At 39.1% G+C, this 22,175-nt stretch overlaps 1 protein-coding gene and 1 pseudogene across 1 annotated transcript in view; one reads left to right on the top strand and one right to left on the bottom strand.

The window, feature by feature from the left end:
* The window catches only part of NRXN3 (neurexin 3), a 1,605,778-nt gene that overhangs the window by 672,108 nt on the left and 911,495 nt on the right, over positions 1 to 22,175 (bottom strand). The gene's annotated exons all lie outside the window — the stretch shown is intronic.
* LOC120619880 (uncharacterized) lies at positions 2,513 to 2,631 on the top strand (annotated as a pseudogene).

The raw sequence follows: 22,175 nt of genomic DNA, 5'->3' as shown, positions 1-22,175 counted from the left end.
AGAATGGAATTCAAGTTTACTGAAAGCCTATTATGTCAGATATCATGCTAGGGCTTTCTACTTCAGCTCATGTAATGTTCAAAATTACCCTCTTAAATACATAGCATCAGGTTTTTACAGAGGAGGAAATGTAAGCTCAGAGAGTTAGGTAGCGAGAGCCAGGCTCTGAGAGTTGAGCCCAGGTTGCCTGATTCAAACCCTATGCTTATTCCACTGCAAGACGCTGTGTACCCATTGATTTACATCACACATCGTTGGAAGAAGCACAATGGGAGGAATCTGATAGAGCAACTAAAGCAGAGTTAGGTCTATAGCACATTTCATTTAGGTGAACGGATCAAGGGATGATTTCCTGACTGGGGACATGTCTCAGGGTCAAATCCTTGAGCCACAAGCATATGTACTCTCCACTGATATCAGCTTACAAGCATTACTCATAGAAGAAAATCACCCTTCCAAACCTCATGCACATGTACAGATAGTTAGGCCCTTCCTGCCTCTTCTTCCACTCACTGCCCTTTCACTGAGACCACATAGCCCAAAATGTGTATCTTGAACAAAAAGCATAGACGACAGCTACTACTATCAGATGAAGAAAGCTTCCAGAAATGCAGAAAGGTGATCTATAGGTTTTCTGTTGCTCTGTTGCCTAAAGTTAGATCAATGGGCGGAGGCAGATTTCAATACACCACAGGCCTTCCACTGCACTCGTTGCTAAATGACAAAAGACCATCTGTTCTCTGCAGAGCTGGGTTGAGACCCTTCGGCTTAGCAGTGACCTGAGAAAAACACAGAAGGCCATTTGTCGAAAGAATGTTTTCTAAAACATCTTATCAGGGGAAGGAGACTAAACTCAATAATAACCATATATCTCTAGTTCTCAAGGTTTCTGATATTTCATGGACATAGAGGAAGTTCGTTTTGCCCAAAACCAACTGGGGAGATGACTACTGTTTCCTACAAAAGCTGACAAGGGCCGCTCCAAAAGAAACAATTCTGAGGTGAGGAAAGGAAGGAGGGAAAGAAACTGTTTAAACACTCTGGGATCTTACTACTCAAACGTGGTTGAAAGACTAGCAGCATCAGAATCACCTGCCTAGGGGTTTGTAAAAAATGCAGATTCTTGGGCTCCGCCCAGACCAACTGAATCAGAAACTGAACAAGGTCACCCTGTTGATTTTCACACGTTACATGATTGAGAAGCACTAGCCAATGACATACACACCAAGAGGCCGCTAGAGGTGGAAGATGGCATCTGTGAAAGGTGTGTTCCTATTCCCCAAATGTGTCCTGCAGGAGTGTCATTTCAGGTGGTACTTTAGTAATTCTCAGAGCATCGGCAAGCTGCAGTGGCCTCCATCATGACATGTGGATCACTGAAAAAGCCTGTTCCCTATGAATCTGTGAGCTGGCATGGTCTTCCGAGGTCTTCTTAGTTATGTGACCACTTTGGAGTGTCAGGCCACACGACGGTGAGGATATCACCAGGACCCTTTGCTCTGGTGGGTGAGCGGAAACCCTGCCTCGGGCTCTGAGTCACCCGCAGTGACTGCAGCACGCCTCACTAGTCATTTTCATAGGGCATGATTCATGGGGCGAGTGGGGATGCAGGCTTATTTTTTACGGTCCCATCAAGCTGTCGGACTTCCGGCACACAGGAAGGTGCAGCGCCTGGGAATAGGACTGGCCTTCTCTGTTTATGGCCTGTTCTTGGCCATAAATCTGGAGTGGGAGGGCAGAGTGATTGCCTATTGTTGAGGAGCTGAATGGGGAGCAGGAGGAGGAGAAGGCACACGGGCAACGCCATGAAAAGGGAACATGCAGCCAGTGCTCCCTCAAGGTCATTTGGCTTCTGCAGCCAAAAAAAACCCTGGATTTTCTCATTTGCTACTTTGCTGTGCCATTGCAAACACAGATTTGATAAAGTTCTGGCCAAAATAAAGTCATTTTTGTTTTTTGGTTTCTTTTCTAAGATGCCACGGTGTTTATGAGGAGACCTAAGCAATGAAGCATAAAATCAAAAGCCACTATAGGAGTTTTCTCATTCGTGCCCAGGTTGCAAATCAAGGGAATGATCTGAACTTTGTCTGATGGTGGCTCCAGAAGGAAAGAATGGGAGGAAAAAGCTGGGTACAGTGAGAGCAAGAAGTAGAAAAAGGAGAGGGGTGAATCAGAGTGTCCTGGGTTTGTCCAAAGATATTATGTAGAACCAAGAGCTAGTCAGACTGTGTGAGTGTGTGTACGTACGCTCGTGAGTCTATTTTCTGAGATTTAAAAAATATGAAAAACAGTTGGTAAATAAACATTGGCTTAATAACAAGCCTAATAATTTTTTTAAAAAGATCATCAGCTATATTAATAACTACAACAAACGTTTATTGAACACTCAACATGTATCAGGCATAGTGCTACAGGTTTTCACTATTTTATCTCATTTAATCATTGCTATGACGGGATGATAAAGGTACAATCATCATTCCCCTCATCTCACAGATAAAGAAAAGGAGACTTCTTCTATGGCCATGCTTCCCTGAACAAGCCCAATCCCGTCTGATCTCGGAAGCTAAGCAGGGTTGGGCCTGGTTAGTACTTAGATGGGAGAAAACCTAGGAAGACCAGGTGCTGTAGGTATAAAAAATAAAAAAAAATTAAAAAAAGAGTGTAAGCTGACAAGGTCCTTGCAATCTCTTAGGTCAACCAAGGGTTGCCTCACCTAAAAAAAAAGAGAGAGAGAGAGAGAGAGAGAGAGAGAGAGAGAGAGAGAGAAAGAGAGAAAAGAAAAGAAAAAGAGACAGGACTGCAAAGTCACTTGGCCACGGTCACAAAGATACTTGGTAGCAAATCCTTAACTCGAATTCAAGTGACTCTGACTCAAAAATAAGTGCATATAACTACTGCCTCCATCAACGTCCTATTTCACATTTGGGGACAATCAGCCACTAAAAGGTTAAAATGCAGTATGTTTTCTCAAAAAGAATCAAAGATTTATGTTGGAAGTCTCTCTCAAATGAAGGTCTCTTCTTATGGAGCATAATTAGGAGAAAGAAAAAAAATCAGTGATCTTATTTCAAAGGGTCCAAAATCTAAGGTAGTGGTTTTCGGCCAGTGGCAATTTTGCCCCCTGGGGAACATTTGACAGTGTCTAGAGGCACCTTTCATTGTCAAGCTGAAGGAGATGCTACAGCATCTAGTGAGTAGAGTCCAGAGATGCTGTTAAGTATCCTGCAATGCAAAAGACGGCCCCACAACGAAGAACTATCTAGTCCAAAATGTCATCAATGTGGAGGTTGAGAAGTCCTATAGCTATGCTATATTCAGAAAAGAGCCTTTGCCTGATAGCTTTAAAATTCTCTCCGTGAAAATAAATGTCTCTTAACCACACACTGTCACGCTATCAGAGACAAAGATCTTTCTGGTGACATTTTACAGAACTGGAATCTGGCAAGTGAGGCAGCCAGTACATATTCCTAAAGAACCACGATGTGCATGCTGCCCTGGTGGTATGGCAGCCACCCACCGCCTGCTGCAGCCCCCCCAGATCACCCTGCCCGCGACCAGCACAGCAGGGGCTGTCCCAGACAACAGGTCCCAAGACGCTAGGAGCCAAACGGACTTCACCAAGTCCACTGCCACATCTCTATGACCTAGTAGTCCTCAGAAATAAAGATTTTGGGAAAATTGGGTGAGTATATGCTTTAAAATCCTTCGGTTATTATTTTTTTTAAAAGAAGAAATCCTTGCCATGCCAGGCCTAATAGAATGGAGGGTCATAGCGTAAACTGGCTCTACTTAAGCAAACAGTTACCTACCTAAGATCCTTGATCCTAATCTATGTTAACCCATACCCTTCCCAACTTCTTGGCACATGCCACAGTCTTGCTTTGCTCTCAAAGCTATTGGCCACTCCTAGTACCCAAAATGGATATTTGTCAAGGATTATAGGTAAGTGGTTTTGAAAGAGGAAACTGAAGAACCATAAAGATGCCAGAAAAAGGTAACCCAGAGGGCAATAAATTGTAGCTCCTTATTAACCAATTCGCTTGGCAGAATTTTTTTACATTTTTACAGAATTTAATATTTTTAGGATAATTCCCATCATTTCATTTCCTCTGATTTCATTTCATTGTCTGGCTGCTTGATTTCACACAGCATTATTCTAAAAAATAAATTCTTGATTAACTTTCTTTAAGAGGTAGAAAAAAATGAAATGGCATTTGTTTGTGCCATATATTCTGAAGCTTTTCAGGCTGCTCACTGAGCAGAAATAAAAGGTTTCTGACTTTGGCCAGACATTCTACCGCAGTGATAATTAAGAAAAATCTTACCCTCCCCCCTCCCCCCCCGCATCCCTTTGCTGCATTTTGAACACTTTCCTCTGCACTAGTTACTCCCTTTCCAAGACAGCAGGAAAAACCATACCAATTTAGGAGAACGTGCAATAACCAGATGGCAGAACTCTATTGTTAAAGTAAACAATTTTAGATATTCCCAGTACAAAAGCACACTTGCTATATCTTTCCTATTCTTATTTTCAAACGAACATTAAGAAGAGAAATAAACGGATACTTTCTCCAAAGATAATCTTAAATTTCAAAATTAGTCCTTAATAAGACAGAATCCTATCCTATTATGTATATGTACTAATTTTTATTAAGAGAAAACATTAGAAAAGAGAATATGAGCATTAGAGTCAGAATGAAATTCAAATTTGGTTCTATCCCTCACGAGCCATTTAAACATGGGTAAATTTCTCAGCTGGTCTTAGCCTCAGTTATCTCAAGTCTAAAGTGAGGATCATGGGAAACCCAGGTATTAAATATTCATCCAGTGAGTGTTACTGTGGCTGGGATAACACTCTGGAATTCCACTGTTTTTATCTCCTGCTAGATGACCTCCAGATCCTGGTCGACTTTGCTTACCTCATTTCTTACTTAACGAAAAAAGAGCCATCAATCAGCCAAGCCTTACAATTTCACAGGTGCTTTTACAGAAAATGGTAAGGATCCCATGGCATAATCATTAGGGAATTGACTGAATGTAAAGACGATGATCAGGCTGCCAACACAACTGCTTTCCTTTCAGAGAGGCTGCGGCCATAGTGTGAAGAGGGACGGACTGTTTTGTTAGATAAATGTGTAGGCTCTCTTCCCTTTTGCAAGGATTCCCTCTCCCCTTTGGTTTCTCTTGCTACGCTGATCTGTTTCCTCACTTCGTTTTCCTCCTGGTTCTCCCTTTCCTTTTAGTCTTCTCTTCCAGACTATCTTTAACATTTTCCTAGTTGCTGCTATCCTAACCTCCCTCCCTTCCCATTCTTTTTAAGAATGAACTTGCTAAGTGACACCACAATTCTCTATGGCAAACTTTAGAATATCGGTAGATCCGGCTAACCCCAGAATCGTTATTTAATTTATATAAATCTTTGTATTAAAATTATGACTTGTGGTAGCACCATTGCATTGTGAAAATGATTAAGGGGCTGCTCCTCTTGTCACATTACTTTCATTATAGTACTTTATCTGGCACCTTTCTGCACAAGCTTAATGTTCTGGAGAGAAGCAATCTTAACTTCCCTTATTGGAACCCTCAAAAAGAGCTTACATTCACACTCAGGTATTTTTATAATAATAATAATTTTAAGGGCAAGGATACTGAGACATTGATGGATTGAATAATTTTCTAGTCCCCCAGAACCCAAAGTGATACTGAGACTAGAACTTATCTTCTCTAACCCTAGGTCCAGCACTTTATGAATAAATTACATTTACTCATAGAGTAGTCTCTTTTCTGCAAATGTGATTATCCATTCTAATTATGGCATTGTAATGCATCTGTTCTTTGACTTTAAATAACCCTGTCTTGAATTTAGCAAGTCACCTAAACTCAGTCACGATCTCCATGGATCAAAGTACCTGCTAAAAACCAGGTTCTTTGACATATATTATTTCATAAAAAAAACTCTATGAGTCATGGATTATTACCCTTATTTAAGAACCAAGGAAACTAAGATTCAGGGGGAAAAAGGTGATAGTAATGTAGAATTTAGAAGGCTCTCAAAAATGTTTCTTAAACCCATGGTCTAAAGTCAACAGCTATTAGGAGGAAATGTCAAGATTTGAACTCAAGTCTTACTGTTACATGAACATCTACCCTACTTATTTCTACTTTTGTGTGCTTGTTCATGCTGTTGTCTTCCAGGAATGCTTCTCCCGCTATCTTTGCATATTGAAATCCTACCCATCCACCAGACCCAGTTCATGTATGCCCTCCTTCTGGAACATTCTAACATTCTCCTAATGTTTGTTTATCTTTGTTCACCTGTCTTTATCTGTGTAACCACGGCGTTTTGCTCAAATCTTTGTTAGAATATTTAACAAACATTTCCTAGCATTAGAATTTTTTGTTTATATTTCTGTCTCTCCGGGAACATTTATTCATCCAGGTTATTGGATGAATATAAAAGTTATTGGATCTACTGTATGGGGACACTAATGGGTAGAATGCGATTATTGCTATAAAGAAAATCATCAGAGCAATGAGACGGAGGGAAAGTGGAGAAGGACACTCAAGGTTAATAGGACACTTCTAGGGAGTGGCATATGATCTGAGGCCTGAAGAAGGAAAATGAAAAGATGACGAATAGACCATAGAAAAGGCATTACAGCCAGAGGCCCAGATGGGCCTGGACTGGTGAAGGAGGTAAGAGTGACTGCAGAACTAAGCGGGAGAGTGCCAAGACTTGAGCTTAGGGAGGGAGATAGGACAGAAAATGTTTATCTCCTACACATAGTAACGTAGCAATGGGCAAAATGGTGTGGTACAGAATATGTGTTTTGGAGTCAGGCACAACTGGGTCCAAAAACTGCCTTGTCTCTTATAAGCTGTGTGATCTTGAACATATTTCTCTGTCTCTCTGATTCTTAATATCCTCATACACAGAAAAACCAGAGACAGAGAAAGAACCAATAAAAACATTGAACAGAAACTCTGTGGTGCTAGTCCTGAGTTAGAAACCCATGGGGCCATGAGGTCCATAAAACATCCCTGGGTTCCTTAACATAGATAAAGGGGTGTCACCTAAAATTAGACGCGAGCAAATGGATTTCTCTCAAAAGGTATGTCACTCGCAGTCAGGTGAAGCTGAGGGAAAGGCAGAAGGACACGAGGCACGCTCCACCTAAGGGTCAGCTCTGTGACGGAGGCACCTCTACATTTCACGGAGATGGTTTCAAGGTTTGCAGTTACGCGGGAACCTCTCCTGAGAATGGAGAGTGGGTTTTGGCACTATCGCTCTATGCTGCATTGACAAATGAGCACGACACTCTCCAATGCTGACTCTTTTCGAGTTCTAAAAGTAGAACATATTCGACGATAGTTTTCATTCTCCCCTAAGCCCAATTTACCATCCTCCTCACACCCATTACAGATGGTACTCAAGGGCTCTCAGCCACACACTTGAATGAAGAAATCACAATTTCTGCCAAATAAAGATGGAGAATTTGTCCGAAGACCAAGAAAGAACCGGGGAACAGAAGGCCTGGGAGTCAGGGATGCTGCTGGCCTGTGGCTCTGTTGACCAGCGAGCATCAGCAAAGCCTCTCCTTAGAGTTCACTTTCACACAGGTAGGGCTTCTTGCTTCAAAGAAAGTGCGAAGTGCAAGAAATAACCGGGATTTTCTAATGCTTGTGGAAGATGAAACCAGTCATTCATGCCTCGAAATATAATAAAACTATAAACAGTTAACAATAATTACCTGGAGATAAGAACAGTAAAGAAATACTGTTGGATGTCAAGACAGAAATTTAGAGGCAACTTTAAATGAAAAAGCAGAAACCCGCTAGGCATTTTGGGCCCACAAAGAGAATCTAAATCTATCATTTTCAACTGAAAAGCAACACTCAAAAAATAAGGTAACAATATTTTTCTTCTTAATTGAAAAGCTAATCCATTTATTTAATCTTCGGTTTAGTGGCCTAACACAACTCCACTTTCACACAAAGGAAAAAATCCTCTCTCCACTATGTTATTAAGTTTAAGTCTACTAAATTGAACCAGCAGAGAATAAACTGTTTGTCTATTTGTCTATTCTCTGTCTTTTCATTAAATATTTTTAGGCCTTTGGTCTCTGTTGCTTCTGGGGTATGGAGAAAGAAATAATATTCTCAACAGTTTTTTCCCTGATAAATACTCTATAAATTGCAAGTAATGTTTCTTGTATTCAATGGAGATTCAATATATTATATAGAAGAATAGGTCTGGATTTTCACATGGTGGTATTTACTGGCATTAATAATTATATGAATTTACAAATATCCATACACACCCCCTTCATAGGGTGCCTTAATTAACCTGTCCAGAATTTGGAATCCCATCAGTCTATGAAGTTAGCAGGATCATTAAACCCAATCATATTTTCAGCCTAACCTGATATTTCACTAGAGCCATTCAAATCAATTTACCCAACAGAGACATTTGTCCCTGGCCTGTCACCACGGCCCGTACCAAGCGTCCTACACTTCTTTATCTTTTGGCAGGGCCATCATAAGCGAGCGACACCGAGGGTGATGTATGAGAACTCAAATAAGTCATAAATCCCACAGCCCTTCATCTCCCGTCAGGCGGACTGAATTTACGCCCACTGGCCTTGGCAATGGCTCTGAGCTCAGCTCTGAGAAAGTCAACTTAAAATGACACACTCTTTTAGGAGTGAATCTCCTCCTTTGTGGCACCAGAGAGAAAGAAAAAAAAATTCAGAAGAGAAGGGAGGAAGGGGAAAGTCAGGACACTTTATTCTTTAACAGAGGTCACTAACCTATTTTCCCATTAGAATTAAAATACTTTAATTGAATAACCCTCATCTTTGCTTCACCTCGATTCTAAAATGACCAGAAATCATCCATTTTATTGTGCCTTCTAACTGGTGTGAGTGGACTCGAATTAAGAAGGTGAGAGTGGTACTCAGATAATATGTGGCTATCATATACCACAATAACAAAGATTTGCCCACAAAACCCAGGAGAAATAGACAACTTAAGCGCACTGAAAATAATGGAATTAGGCCATGTAGATATGACAGCTTTCAGCCATGTGTGATGCATCTATGCACACATACATACATACACACACGTGTTTTATCAGTTTCAATTAAAAGCAAAGCATTCAGAGTAGAAAAATCTGTCAAGCCCAAAAGGTCCCACTCCTTAGGAGGAACTTCTCAATGTCTTGTGGAATCTGCTGGAAACAGGATTTTACATAAGAGCTATGTCTGTTTCTGGATAAGAAAACTATAGTACTTCCTTCAACTTTCCTCATCTATAAAAATGTTATTAATAACTCAAGTAAATATCGACAAATGTGACCTCACCTATCAAGAAGTTAGGAATTTAGAGTAAATCAAAGTTACTAAAAGTTAGGAAAAGGGACTGAAATACTGTAGGGGCCAGCAATTGTTTGATATACCAGTATTTATTTTTATCACTTAAAAGTAGAAATTTAGTCACTTATAATGTTTATTAAAATTAACCCAAGTAAATCCACCTTGTCGCCTTTTTCCTTCCCCTCATTTTGATAGTCAACAATACCATAAAACTACAATCGTGCCTTCTCCATACATCTCATTATCTATCCTGCTTAGTATACATCTTGAGGAGTGCAATTTACTTCAATGTCACCAAGAAAGCCAAGTCCCTTTGGGATCGTCATTATCATAAACCACAATCTGCTGCCAATTTATAAGTCCTTAGCTGCTCCTTGTTGTAACTTTCTTTAAAAAAAACAAACAAACAAACCTACAACAAAGTAATGACAGAGTAGTTTAAGTCCCAGTTTCCGTTCAATTCTCTGACTTTTCTATCTTTGTTGTTTTGATTCTGTCATTGCATTTATCAAGGTCACAGAACTAGGGATAAATAAATGGAGAGGACCCCTTATCATGCCCCTCCCCACCCACTTGCACACCAGTCAATATTGTGAAGTATCTGGCGTACCCTCATTTTAATGTTAGGAATTATTTTTACTTCTCTTCAGAAAAGATGTCAGAACAAAATCATATTAAATATAAATCAATCAATTAATCAATAAGCCATGGTGATACTTTAAACAAGGAAGACCATTTAGTGCTTTGGACTTTTGTTATAAGAAGTTGGAGGAGGGAGAAATATCTTGTTGAATATTCTGAATTTGATAATTATATAACTATGTTTATCTTACTTGTCCTAAAGCAGTCAACAGTGAGTAGAGAAAGGAAATATTATATAGTTATTGACCAAAGTGCTTTGAATTTCTGAGATTACGATGTTCTATAAGCCTATAGTATATCTTCTTAAAAATCTATGATTTCTATGAATATGTACATGTAGGCGATGGATAGAAATAGGACCTGTTCCTTTCATATGAATGGCTGTCAAAGGAGAATATCAGATCCATTTTCATGAAAAGGCCAAATATGGCATGTTTTATATAATAAAAAGAATACATTAAAATCCTCATGAAAATGAAAAATGAGACAAGGCTGGAGAGTGAAACCTATTAAAAGGATAGTTCTCACTTAAAATAATTTATCTCAATATCTTCATTCTTAACCACTGTCCATGAATAAAACTTTGATTTTACCTACTTCCTGTCAAATTTATTATCTGCTGACCTTTTTCAATGTACCTTCAATAGAGTGAACTTAACAAATTTGCTTCCATTTAAAAAAAGCTTACATTTATAAGAGGAAAGGGGACTTTTGCTTAAAAGTATAAAATAGCTAAAGTTGAAGTTGATGATGGGGTTTGTAGATTTTCCCCATTTATTTAACGTGCCATGAAAATCTGAGGTGGAATTCTTAGACATGACATGATTAATGATCTTACTCTCATGGCATCAGAAAAAGGGTTAATTTCATAAATGAATTTCCTATTCATTTTCCACAGCATTTGCTTATAACATGGAATCACTTGGAAGAGTTTAGAATAATGAATGATTCCAAATGTTTAACTATTGTTAGATTCAAAGTAAATGCTTTATAAAAATCCTTTTCTGTACAATCCCAGAGGTTTCCCTTCTCATAATCATGTTCAATTTTTAATAAATCTGGAATTACTGTTAGTTCTAAAATCTCAGTTATCAAAATGGACTCCCAAACCCTACAGAATAATAAACCAAACTAGGTTACTTAGAAAAATATCATTACATCTAACCAGGCTACCATTTCACCAAATTTGCACATAGGCATCATAATACCTCATTTGTCATAGCACTTACTTTTCTGTCTTTCCTACTTGATTCTCTCAACCCCACATGCAACGTAAGGTCAGATGGCACCATTGCTATTTCATAGATGGTATAAAGAGGCTCAGAGTTAAGCGACTCGCCCAACAACTGTTATTCTCATAAAATAAAACGTCTAAGTCCTTATAACTTCTAACATGCATATTTTAAACATATATTAAAAATGACTCTAATGATAATGGTAATTCCACATGTGATGGTTTATGACTTAACACAAGTGACTTTGTAAACCATGGACCTATTTAAATTTCCATTTTCAAAGTGGCCCCTACTCAGGGTCAACCAGAACCATAGTTCTTAAACATGAGGGAGCATGAGAATCACAGTGGACTTTGGTACAAATGTAGGTTACTGGTCTCTGACTCACATGCTTTCTGATTCATTAAATACTAGTTGAGGCTCCAGGAACTGGTATTTTTAATTAGTGACCCAGGTGATTTGGATGCAGGTGATGAGAAATCCTAAAAACTCACAGCATCCATAAACCCACAGAAATTCTGAGTCCCGCATTTTTAAAGCCACTATGCCTCATCTGCTCTGCTCAGAGAATATTCTTGGAGGAAGAAGTAGAAATATTTATACAAACTAGGTTGTAATAGCTAATGCAATTCTATATCTCTGAATGGCTTCAACTTGTTATAGATATTGCTCATTCAAGGTTCCAGCTGAAACTGGCCTCTACCCCGGGCTGAAATCCTCACTGTCTCTCTCACAACCTCCTGAAACAGTCCTGGGACCAAGAGGAAAAGAGAAAAGTCTTGGTTGCAGCAGCTTTTATTAGTTTTGACTTGCATCTCCCAAACTGTTGCTTCGGGCACTATACTTGGGTTTCCCGATATATTAATAAAGGTGGGTTCTATAATCTGACCTTTTGGGAAACTCCAGTTTGTACATGCTTCTTCACTGCAGTCAGAGCTGTGCTAATCAAAAGTGCAACTCTTCAGGAGATATGTATCCTTAAGTCCTTCTCTTACTTGACCATGTACTCATCATTCAAGATGCACTTGTGAATATCTGGAGGCTATCAGTGTTCCATGGAGAAACCTACCTGCTCTTGGACACACTTCTTTAGCACTCAGACATTTGGTAAGATAAACCTACACTGGGTTACTCCTTTTAGAAGATTCTCACTCTAGTATTGGTCATTCAGCAGCAGGGCACATCTATGAACCAGGCACTGTGCCAGGGGCTAGAGCTGCCAAAACAACAAAGCAGAGTTTCTGCACTAAGTGTGTGCCTTGTGGGAGGAAAAACAGAGAATTAAACAAGTAAAATACGAGGCACAAAATGTTGTGGTAGTGGTTAACTCAGCTCATAAATGGACACACAGCCTGCAGTGCAGGAAAGTAGTACAAACAATTCTCTGCAGAGTTTAAAGTCTGAGACCTGAAGGTGAATTTGGACTTAGCCAAGTGACGTGGACAAAGGGAACAGCATGCAGAGGTTCCGGGAACTCAAAGTAATTCAGCGGAGGACGAGAGAAGGGCAGTGTGCGGGGATGAGTCTATAGAGGAGATAATAATACTAGTTAACATTTATTGAAGGTTACTATTTCTCTACGAAATGCCTGACTGGCACTAACTGGTTTTTATTAACAGCAACCCTATGAAGTAGGTGACATGATCCCCAATTCACAGATGAAGTAACTGAGCTACAAGGGTAATATAACTTGTCAGAGGCACAAGAATAGATAAGAAGGGAGGCTAAGATTTGAACCCAAGCATGATTTTCTAACACTGTATATACCACACTGCCTCTCGAGATGCATAATAAGCGGGGCAAAAAAATCTTAAATGTCACGAATTAGAGCACGGATTTTATCCTGAACGGAACAAGAAGCCATTGACTAGTTATAACCTATACAGTTTTGTTAAAACTCACTAGATATCAGAACGAGTAGGCTGTAGTGTGGAGAATGCACTTAAATGGAGGAAGAGTGAAGGCCTGGAAACCAGCCACGACATTGCTCGGTCCTATCAAAAGGGCAGATTTAAGAAATATCAACTGGAATTAATGGAACAAGACGGGCAGATGTCACGTTCCTCTCTAAGGCAACCTCAAGTTAGAGCACAGTTTCACATTATATACATTCACACACTTTTTTTCCACTTTGGGTTATTTCCGCTTAAGGTAGAAACACTATGAGTCAAAACAATAATATTTGATAACAATTATCTGAAACCTCGAAAGAATGGAGATCTCGTCCTAGTAATATCCTCCTCCCCAACCCTAGCACAATAACCATGGCCCTAAACACTTATCAATAACTGCTTGCGGCACAAAAGTTGATTGAACTGGATTAAATTCAATTTAATTACTAGAAATTTTAGGAAGCTTCAAGATCTTCGATCTATTTGTGATTTTTCAGAGAAAACAAATCTCCCATCTAAAATATCAAATACTCTCCAAATACCAATTGGCTAGAATTGAATTTTTAATGATGTATAATTGTAATATTAAGGTTAATTAGGTTCAGACACAGTTCTAAAGACATTTATCCTAAACTAGAAGAATGAGAAACATTTTCTTCTCTTGTTCAGTTAACTTATTTTCCCTATTAAATTCAAATTTCCAACCTGGTTTTCTCAGAGGTTTTTTGTGTTTGTTTAAAAAACCTTAAAAACTTTCTTTATACACCCTGCAGTCTAAGCAGCCATTACTTTTTCCTGTAGCACAATTAAACAAACAACAACAATAATAAATACTAGCAATATAACGATTAATTTACATATGATTCCATTAAGATGCATGTTTTTAACATGCTTACACTATAAAATAATTTTCACTCAGTTTACAATTTCCTTTTGTTTTGGTGAACTACAAGGATTATACATTTTAATTGATTAACTCTTGATACTGGTTTTGATTTTGGATAAAGTATAAACAATCATTAAAGGAGGATTAATTTGGCTACACCAGATGGATTCCAATCTGTTTTGCAAGTTTATTACAATTCTCATTTTCTTACAAAAATGAGAAGATTGAATGGTTTTTCACTGTCCTTGTGAACCTCACAGGCCCTCATTCTTGAATTGGGCATCCTTCAGGAATAAAGGAAAAAAAGTAGGTACTTTGCAAGTAGCCAAATCTTATTCTTAAAGTTTCTAATTTCCGAACTTCACCTAAGATATCTTATCTTTGTCTACAAATCATTGATTTTATTTCACCTAGCTTTAGAAAAGGAGTTCTTTTCAAGAATGAATTACCTGTTAGTTTTCTAAGATAATTGCTTACGATATAGAATCATTAAAATATATTTTTATAATACCAATTTTATGAAAGATTAAAGATTTGCTAGTTTTACTATTCAAGTGTATATTTTATAAAATGCAATTTTATAAAATAAAATAAAGAATTGCCTCTGATTGGTTAACTGAAAAGTCTATTCCTTGTCCTCCCTTTAGGTTTACCATTCAACAGAATTAAAAGATTTCTATTGTGTGACCAGAGAATGGGATCCTGATGGGACTTCGTACAGATGGGTCATTTCCAAAACAAAGGCAGAAGTGGGAAGAGAGGTCAATAAATGGAGAAAAGACAATCATAAATAGAAATATCATGTAAACATACCAACATTCTCCCAAAGTGGGAGGGGTCATGAAAAATAGCTGGAGCGATATAAACAGAGAGACACAGAGTAAAAAACAAGCTACCACACAAAAAAATTTCAAGGAAGGGCCCAAAATCACAGTTAAAAAAAAAAATACAAGAGTGACTGGGGAGACAAACATCAAAAGGCTAAACAGTAAAATAAAAGAGAGATCTAGGCAGAGAGACAGATGTAGATACAAGGAGAGAAAGGCTCCAGACCAAAACAAGGACCAAGAAGACACACAGAAAGACACAAAAAGCAATAAAAATGAAAATAAAAAGTGAAAAACTCTATAATGGAAAGTTAAAAGAATTAACGGAGGTAAACAGAAAAAGACAAAAACCCATGTACCTGTATAGTTTAAAGTATTAGAAATCAGTCAACATCTTTCGAAAGTGAAAAAATGCAAAGATACTTACGAAGAGAAAGACTTAACTGTGAAACCTACAGGTCTCTGAGATGATAAAGACCTCACCCTTGCAGGTGGGTAGAAGAGGTCTGTGAGCAGGTGCTCAGGCATTGCTCTTAGGTCACCAGGAACCTGGTGGCAGAGTGTTCAAGGTCTTTCTTTGAGACTCTGAATCAATGGGCTAAATGGCAGCAGTCTGTCCTAAAGCAGTGATTCTCCACTGGGGATGATTTCACCCCTCTCCAGGAAACATCTGGCAATGTCTGGAGAAATTTTTGTGTGATAACTGGTATATGTACATGGCAGGGGGGGGGGGGGCGGGGGCGGGTACTACAAAGACCTACTGGATAGAGGACAGGGATACAGTAAATATCCTACAATACATGACACAGTCCCGCCCCCCCGACACACACACACCACTCCAAAAACAGAATCATCCAGTCCAAAATGTCAACAGTGTGGCTGTTGAAGGACCTGGCCCTGTGGTGCATTCTCACAAGGAGAAAATCCTTTCCATCCATCTGTAAACTGGAATTTGTCATCTCTGAAACAGAATCGGGAATTTGCATGTCCAAGTCCCATAAATCATCTCTTTCCAGCCTCCTGACTTTTGGGTGAGGGAGCAAGCACTAAAACAGAGCTGAGGCGGCCCATTCAGAGACCTGGGTCCTGCCACCATTAATCAGCCGAGTTGTTTTGTTCACATACTATCCCCGTGTGGATGTCCTTTCGTCGCTCAGTGATGGGGAGGGTCAAATTAGAACAGCTGTTCCTAACCCTTCTGATTGTTCAAGGTTCCCTTCTTAAGGGTTAAAAAATAAAAGACACAACCACTTGAAAGCAATCATACTTTTAATATTTTAGTATCTGTTAATCAAAACAAGAGAAAATTAAAATTTAGTAAATATGTATTTTATTCATAATTTGGAATTTGTGTAGCTTTCCAAATATAATATATATACTTATGCAAAACAAATTATTTATCATTAATTATACTTAAGACAGTACTTGCACAGCACATGGTTTATACATTGCTTACCATAATCTTGATTCCTGCTCCCTTGACTCAAATGGATCTACATTTATGATTGTCTCCAGTGTTTCTTTCTAAGACAGACTACATAGTGAGGATGGGGGAGCAAGAGGGGAATGAAAATACCTTCAGGGCCATTCAGGTAACAGAGGTGAGGAAACAGACCTAAGACGTAACACTGGAGAATTGAAGAATCCTCCCCTACAGACAGCAATTGCTACTCAGTTACAACAAACGATAGCCTTTATGGAAATACCTCTTTACTCCAAGTCTTACCATTTCTCAAAATGAGAACTCATGTCTAAATGTTTAAATGCTGGCTCAAAAATTTAAAATACTGTGAGCCAAATATAATATGTTTGTAGACTAACCGTGGTCCACGAAATGGCCATTTTGTGATCGCTGAATAATTACAATTTTACAATTTAATATGATTGCCTCAAAGTCTAATAAGAAAAGCCCATGAAATAACTAAGACCAAGCATTGACCTTAAAGAACAAATATTTTTAAAAATATATATGGACATATAAACTCTATTTCTTTCACCCTTCACATCCAATCCATAAACAAATTCTATTGGATCTAACTTTAAAATACACCCTAAATCCAAAACTACCATCTTAGACCAAGTCACCAGCCTGCTACTCAATTACCCTCCAATAAGTTTCCCTACTTTCCCTATGATTTCCACCTTTATTTTCCACACAGCGGCCAGAGCCATACTTTAAAATAAATATCACATTATTTTACTGCCTTTTTGGAAACAGTCTATTAACTTAACTATCCTAAAAGGTCCTACATTGCCTGACAACCATCCACCTTTCTAATCTCATTTCCTATTTTCTCATTTGCTTTCTTCTGTCCAGACGCAGCCTCAACATCCCTCTTACACATTACTCTCACCTCAGGGCCTTTGCACTTGCTATTCCCTTCAGCTGGAATGCTCCTCCCTAGAAATCTACGAAGGTTGATCATTCCTTTCACGTAGGCCCTGCTCACAAGTCACTTCCTCAGAGATGTCTGTCTAAACATCTGGGTTAAAATAGCAGATGTGCTTCCCCCATCCTACCACTCTCTATCCCTGTACACCAATTTAGTTACCGTCACATCGTCTGTCATCTCTTTTTATTTTCTGATGGATCATATATATTGTTTGTTCTAATTCATCTGTTTTTGTCTATTCACTAAGAAATGGCACAAAATAGATACTTTCTTCATACTCGTTGGGAAAAAAATGAATGTGAGAACATGGAACTTCTCACAAAGCAGAAGGCAAATACAAGTTACAATGGTGATGTGTCTGCTAACATTAAGTCTGACAGCCTGCCTTATATTATCATAATCATTATTATTATTGTTGAAACTAAGCAAATGGATGCTAGATGTTTACAATAGCTACAAATTAACTGGAAGCTTCTTATGGTCCCCTAGGACAAGTCAGACCATCACAAATTCACTCAGTTGAAATATGTCAGATGTAGAATAACTGACATGCTAGATTCCCTACTCCATCCCTTCCTCTCTCCTTCCCTCCTTCATTCCCCTCCCTCTTTCCCTCCATCCCTCCTTCCTCTTCTCCTCCCTTCCTTCCATCCACTTTCTTACGTCCCTGCTCTTTTGCTTTCTTGTTGTCTTTCCGACACATTTATTATTCTTTTTTCCTATGTCATCCTTCCCTAGGAATCTCCCAGGTTGGCTGAACCTGCCCCCATGTTTTCTCTCTGGGGAGAGAGCTATACTTAGCCTGGAACCAGAGTTCCATTGGAGTGGATGTGGCAGTGAGAAAAGAGCAAGAGACTGGACCCCTTCACAGGACCTTCCATATATGACACAAAAGCTTTGGCAGCTTCTGGTCAATGCATCTAATTGAAAAGTCTTCTCCATGTACTTCTCATTCCCTTGTAAGTCCCACCAATGACTCCCCCCGCTAGTCAACTTCTCAGCCAACCATGACGCTCCTCCACTAGAGAAACCTGGAAATCATTTAAGTCCGTACTTGTGCTCTCTCTCCCATCTGTCATTTCCCAAACACCAGTCATTTATACTGCAGTAAACAGCACATTAGCCACCAGACAGTTCCTAATCTGTCATCCCTTTTGTTAGACCCACTGTCTCTGCCCACCAGAGCGGCTTCTCACAGAGACCTCCCCTCGCTCACTAATGAGGACTCAGACTTCCGACCTTGCTCCTCACAGTTTGTTCCTGGGCAAGGTGGGTGGAGGAAGCCACAAAATCGAAGTGTGACCTCCTTGCTCTTTGTGATTTCTCTTTGCAGACTCCGGTTTAGATAAGACGTTTAAAGAATATTGAGAAAAAAGCTCCAAAATGAAGAAGTAGATGATTTGGCCCTGCAATGGTAGAACTAATCATTTGATTTCAGCACCTTATGTTACCTGCCTAGCCTTGCCAAGACATGAAGGGAAGAACAAAAGAGAGAATGATCATCGTGTTTTCCAATGGCCAAACTAGTGAATTAGATACCAGGATTCTGGTCCTGTTTCTAATCTTGGGTATATCTCAACATTCCTGGGGCTCGATATTTTTATTAATAATAATTAATAATAATAACAACTATTAATGTTATTATTACTAACATTTACTGGACACGATATGTTATAGTAAATATTTTACATATGTCATCTCAAATTTTCTTCATAAAAACTCTATGAGGTAGATATTATCATCCTTATTGCATAAATTAGAAAAATAAGTCTTACAGAGTTAAGTGACTTCCCCAAGGTTACACAGAGTAGGTAGCAAGACAAAAACTTACTTTCAAGTCCGCCCAACTCCAAAGACAAGGTCCAAATCACGTTCTTAACATTTGGAGGGAGAATGGAGGAGGGCTGGTGAACCCACACCTTCCTTGGGATTTGATAGAAGCTATGCATTCTTTTCCTTAGAACAAAGCACGTGCAAAGAAATGACACAAACAACTTCAGGGAGTTCACAGACTGGACATGACAGCAACATCCTTTCCAGAGCTAAAGTTCTATGACCCTGTGATTCTCATGCCTGACCCCCTGGCTACACAATTAATCTGGTGGCTTGAACCTTCACTAAAAAGGACATTGTGTTCTAGAAACCTAGATGCACAATGTACTATATAGACTATGGTTGTATTTCAGGCAAATGACAGCTAATGGCTATCACACAGCAGCAACCTTCAATTCATATTAACCTGCACTGGCATTATAACCAGCAACTGGAGGTAACAGAGTCTTTATTCTAAATCCAATTCTGCATCCCCAAGCCATCCAGTCCCCCAGCTGTTCCCTTTTCTGTTTTGCTTTGTTACATAGAGATAGTCATTTAACTTCCCGTCATCTTCAGCTCCTAATTGCCACAACCAGATGGAATAACTCACTGCTGGATGAGTCTGGGACTATTTCATTGTGTGACATTGACCGAGAGAGTCCATGTCCCCATAGGAGAATGCTTATTGAATCACTTGGTTACTATTCCTCCCAACATCTGGCAGAGTTTTGCTTTTTCTTTTATCAATTGACAAAGAAAACTCTATGGCTTTTCAATACGAGAGAGAGAGAGAGAGAGAGAGAGAGATATGGATGGATGCATGCATGCATGCATGAGTGCAAAGTTTTTAGTTAAAAAATATACACATACAGGTTGCTGTACCATAAAGTTTTTTCTAAGAACTTCAATAAAGTACATGGAAAATTTTGTTCTGCTTTTGTAGAGAGTAGGAAGCAGATGGGTTAAGAATGTGCTCTGTAATATATATCTATACCTATATTTTTTTTCTCCTGAGATCACACATGATTCTTGCACATGGGCCTCTTTTGCAAATCTTGCTAATTGGTTATCGCTCTGCCATTTCCTCCCACCAAGTGTCACTTTTCAGAAGCAGGGCTCCTGTGTGTGATTTGAGGTGATGGAACTATATGGCTGATGGGCCCACAAATTGTTATTGATCTTCATTAAACACCTGAGATGTGAGTTATTTTCACATACCTCAGTATCCACGGGTCAACACCTTTACTGTCAGAGAAGATTTCCTCTCCCCTCTTAATTACAAGATAAATAAATCTCAAACACTTTTATAGTTCTGCTACTGGGGAAATACTTTTCCCTACTGAAAGAGTTTATGGTAACTAGCTAGTAGAAAATATTACCTTCCTTGACTCAATTCTTGATATTTTTTTTAAAATATTTTGAATTTTTCTCCATACCAACTGGGGCCTCAGATAGGAATATAGAAAAGGGATGGACATTTACTGAGTACCTTCTATGTGCCATATAATAGGCTGTGAGTTTTACCTGTTTTATTCATCACAATAACTCAAAGAGGCAAGCATTACTAACTCATATGTTTAGATGAGGAAACCCATCTTAGAAAAATAAGGAACTTACTTAAGACCACATGGCCATGAGGCCATGTATTTGATAACAAGCCAATATGACTCCAGAGTTCACTTTTTTTTTGTTATTAGTCTAGTTGTTACATGAGCTTTATCAATAACATCTGTATAAATGGTTTTTAAAAATTAACTATGTATGTGCCCATGTGAAGTTGAGCAATAAAATAAATGCTGTTTGCACTGTCACAGCATCAAAATTTTTAAAGAAAAAAAAAGTTACAGGAGGTGATATTTAGACAGTAAATGGCAACAATTCTCCACGTATGGAAATGCATCTTGAGTTATCTCCTTGAGCTGCAAATGGAGAGGAAGAAACTCACATTTTTTCGTACACCAGTAATGTGCTAGGGATTTAACTATTTTGGCTCATTTAACATTACCTGTATACATTGAATCATATATTGAATGATAGGTGCTAAAAATAAAGATAACAAAACAAAATACAATAAACACAGACCGCCTGAAGGATGAACCATGCACTGGTCATCCTCTCTGCCTTGGAAGGCTTTTCCCACAACCCTGGGCATCCCTCACTTTACCTATTCTCTAATCTACTGTGTCTTCCCAGAAACATCTTCCCTGACCACCGCTTGGCCCGTTTTCTCTCTCCTTACTCAATCTATTTTTCTTCAAAATGCTTACTTTTCATTATATGGTATATGTTTATTATCTGTCTCCCCCACTCATGAGAGCTTCACATGCTCTGTTGTGCTCACGCCCATCTTCCCCGTATCCTGAATATCACTGGGCACAGAGTAAGGTCTGAACTCCTCTTTAAAGAAATATACCTAACTCCCAGAGATACTAAGAATCTGTCCTCCGCTTTCAGAAAAGGACATTCCCCAAATGGTTTCAGTCCCTGGAGTCAGACAGTATCATCTAGGAAGCAAAGAAGGGTTAGGTCTGTCGCTGGGTGTCCACCCAGACTGTTGTCACCTGCTGTTGTTCTCCATCAACTGGAGTGTTCGGCAGGAGAGGTGCCTGGGACCACACTCCAGCTTTAATTATTTCCCTAGGGATTCTTGGCAACTGGGACGCCATAATTTTTCCTTTCCCGATAGACTTCATGCAGTTGACACTTGCTCAAAAGGCCTCTACCCTCTGCTTTATAACAAATCACCGATTACCTAATCTGAGGTAATGTGGACTCTGATCGAGGCTAATGAAGACATGGTGGCCAAAATCCTGTTTTCAGCACATAGTACCATTAGGGAAGATTAATCACCTTTTAACCAGCACTTCTGTATTCTGGCTCCAAGCAGCCGGAGAGGAGAGAGAAACATCCATCACCTCATCCAAGCAACACCAAATGCAGCTTCAGCCAATCCATCAGGGGGGCACTGACTGACTGCAGCAGGGGAGTATGGCAAACAAATTGTTCAGAAAAATATGGAGACAAACATCCTCACAGTGATAGTATGGAGTGCTAGGGAAGTTATGGAATAATGACTCCAGCAGTGAGATGCGTGTTCCCTACAATATAGCA

The sequence above is a fragment of the Pteropus medius genome, unplaced genomic scaffold (assembly GCF_902729225.1).
Source record: "Pteropus medius unplaced genomic scaffold, Ma_sr-lr_union100, whole genome shotgun sequence".
In the NCBI taxonomy this organism is placed as follows: Eukaryota; Metazoa; Chordata; class Mammalia; order Chiroptera; family Pteropodidae; genus Pteropus; species Pteropus medius.
Note: the sequence above shows the minus strand (reverse complement) of the source record. Positions and strands in the feature narration are given on the sequence as shown.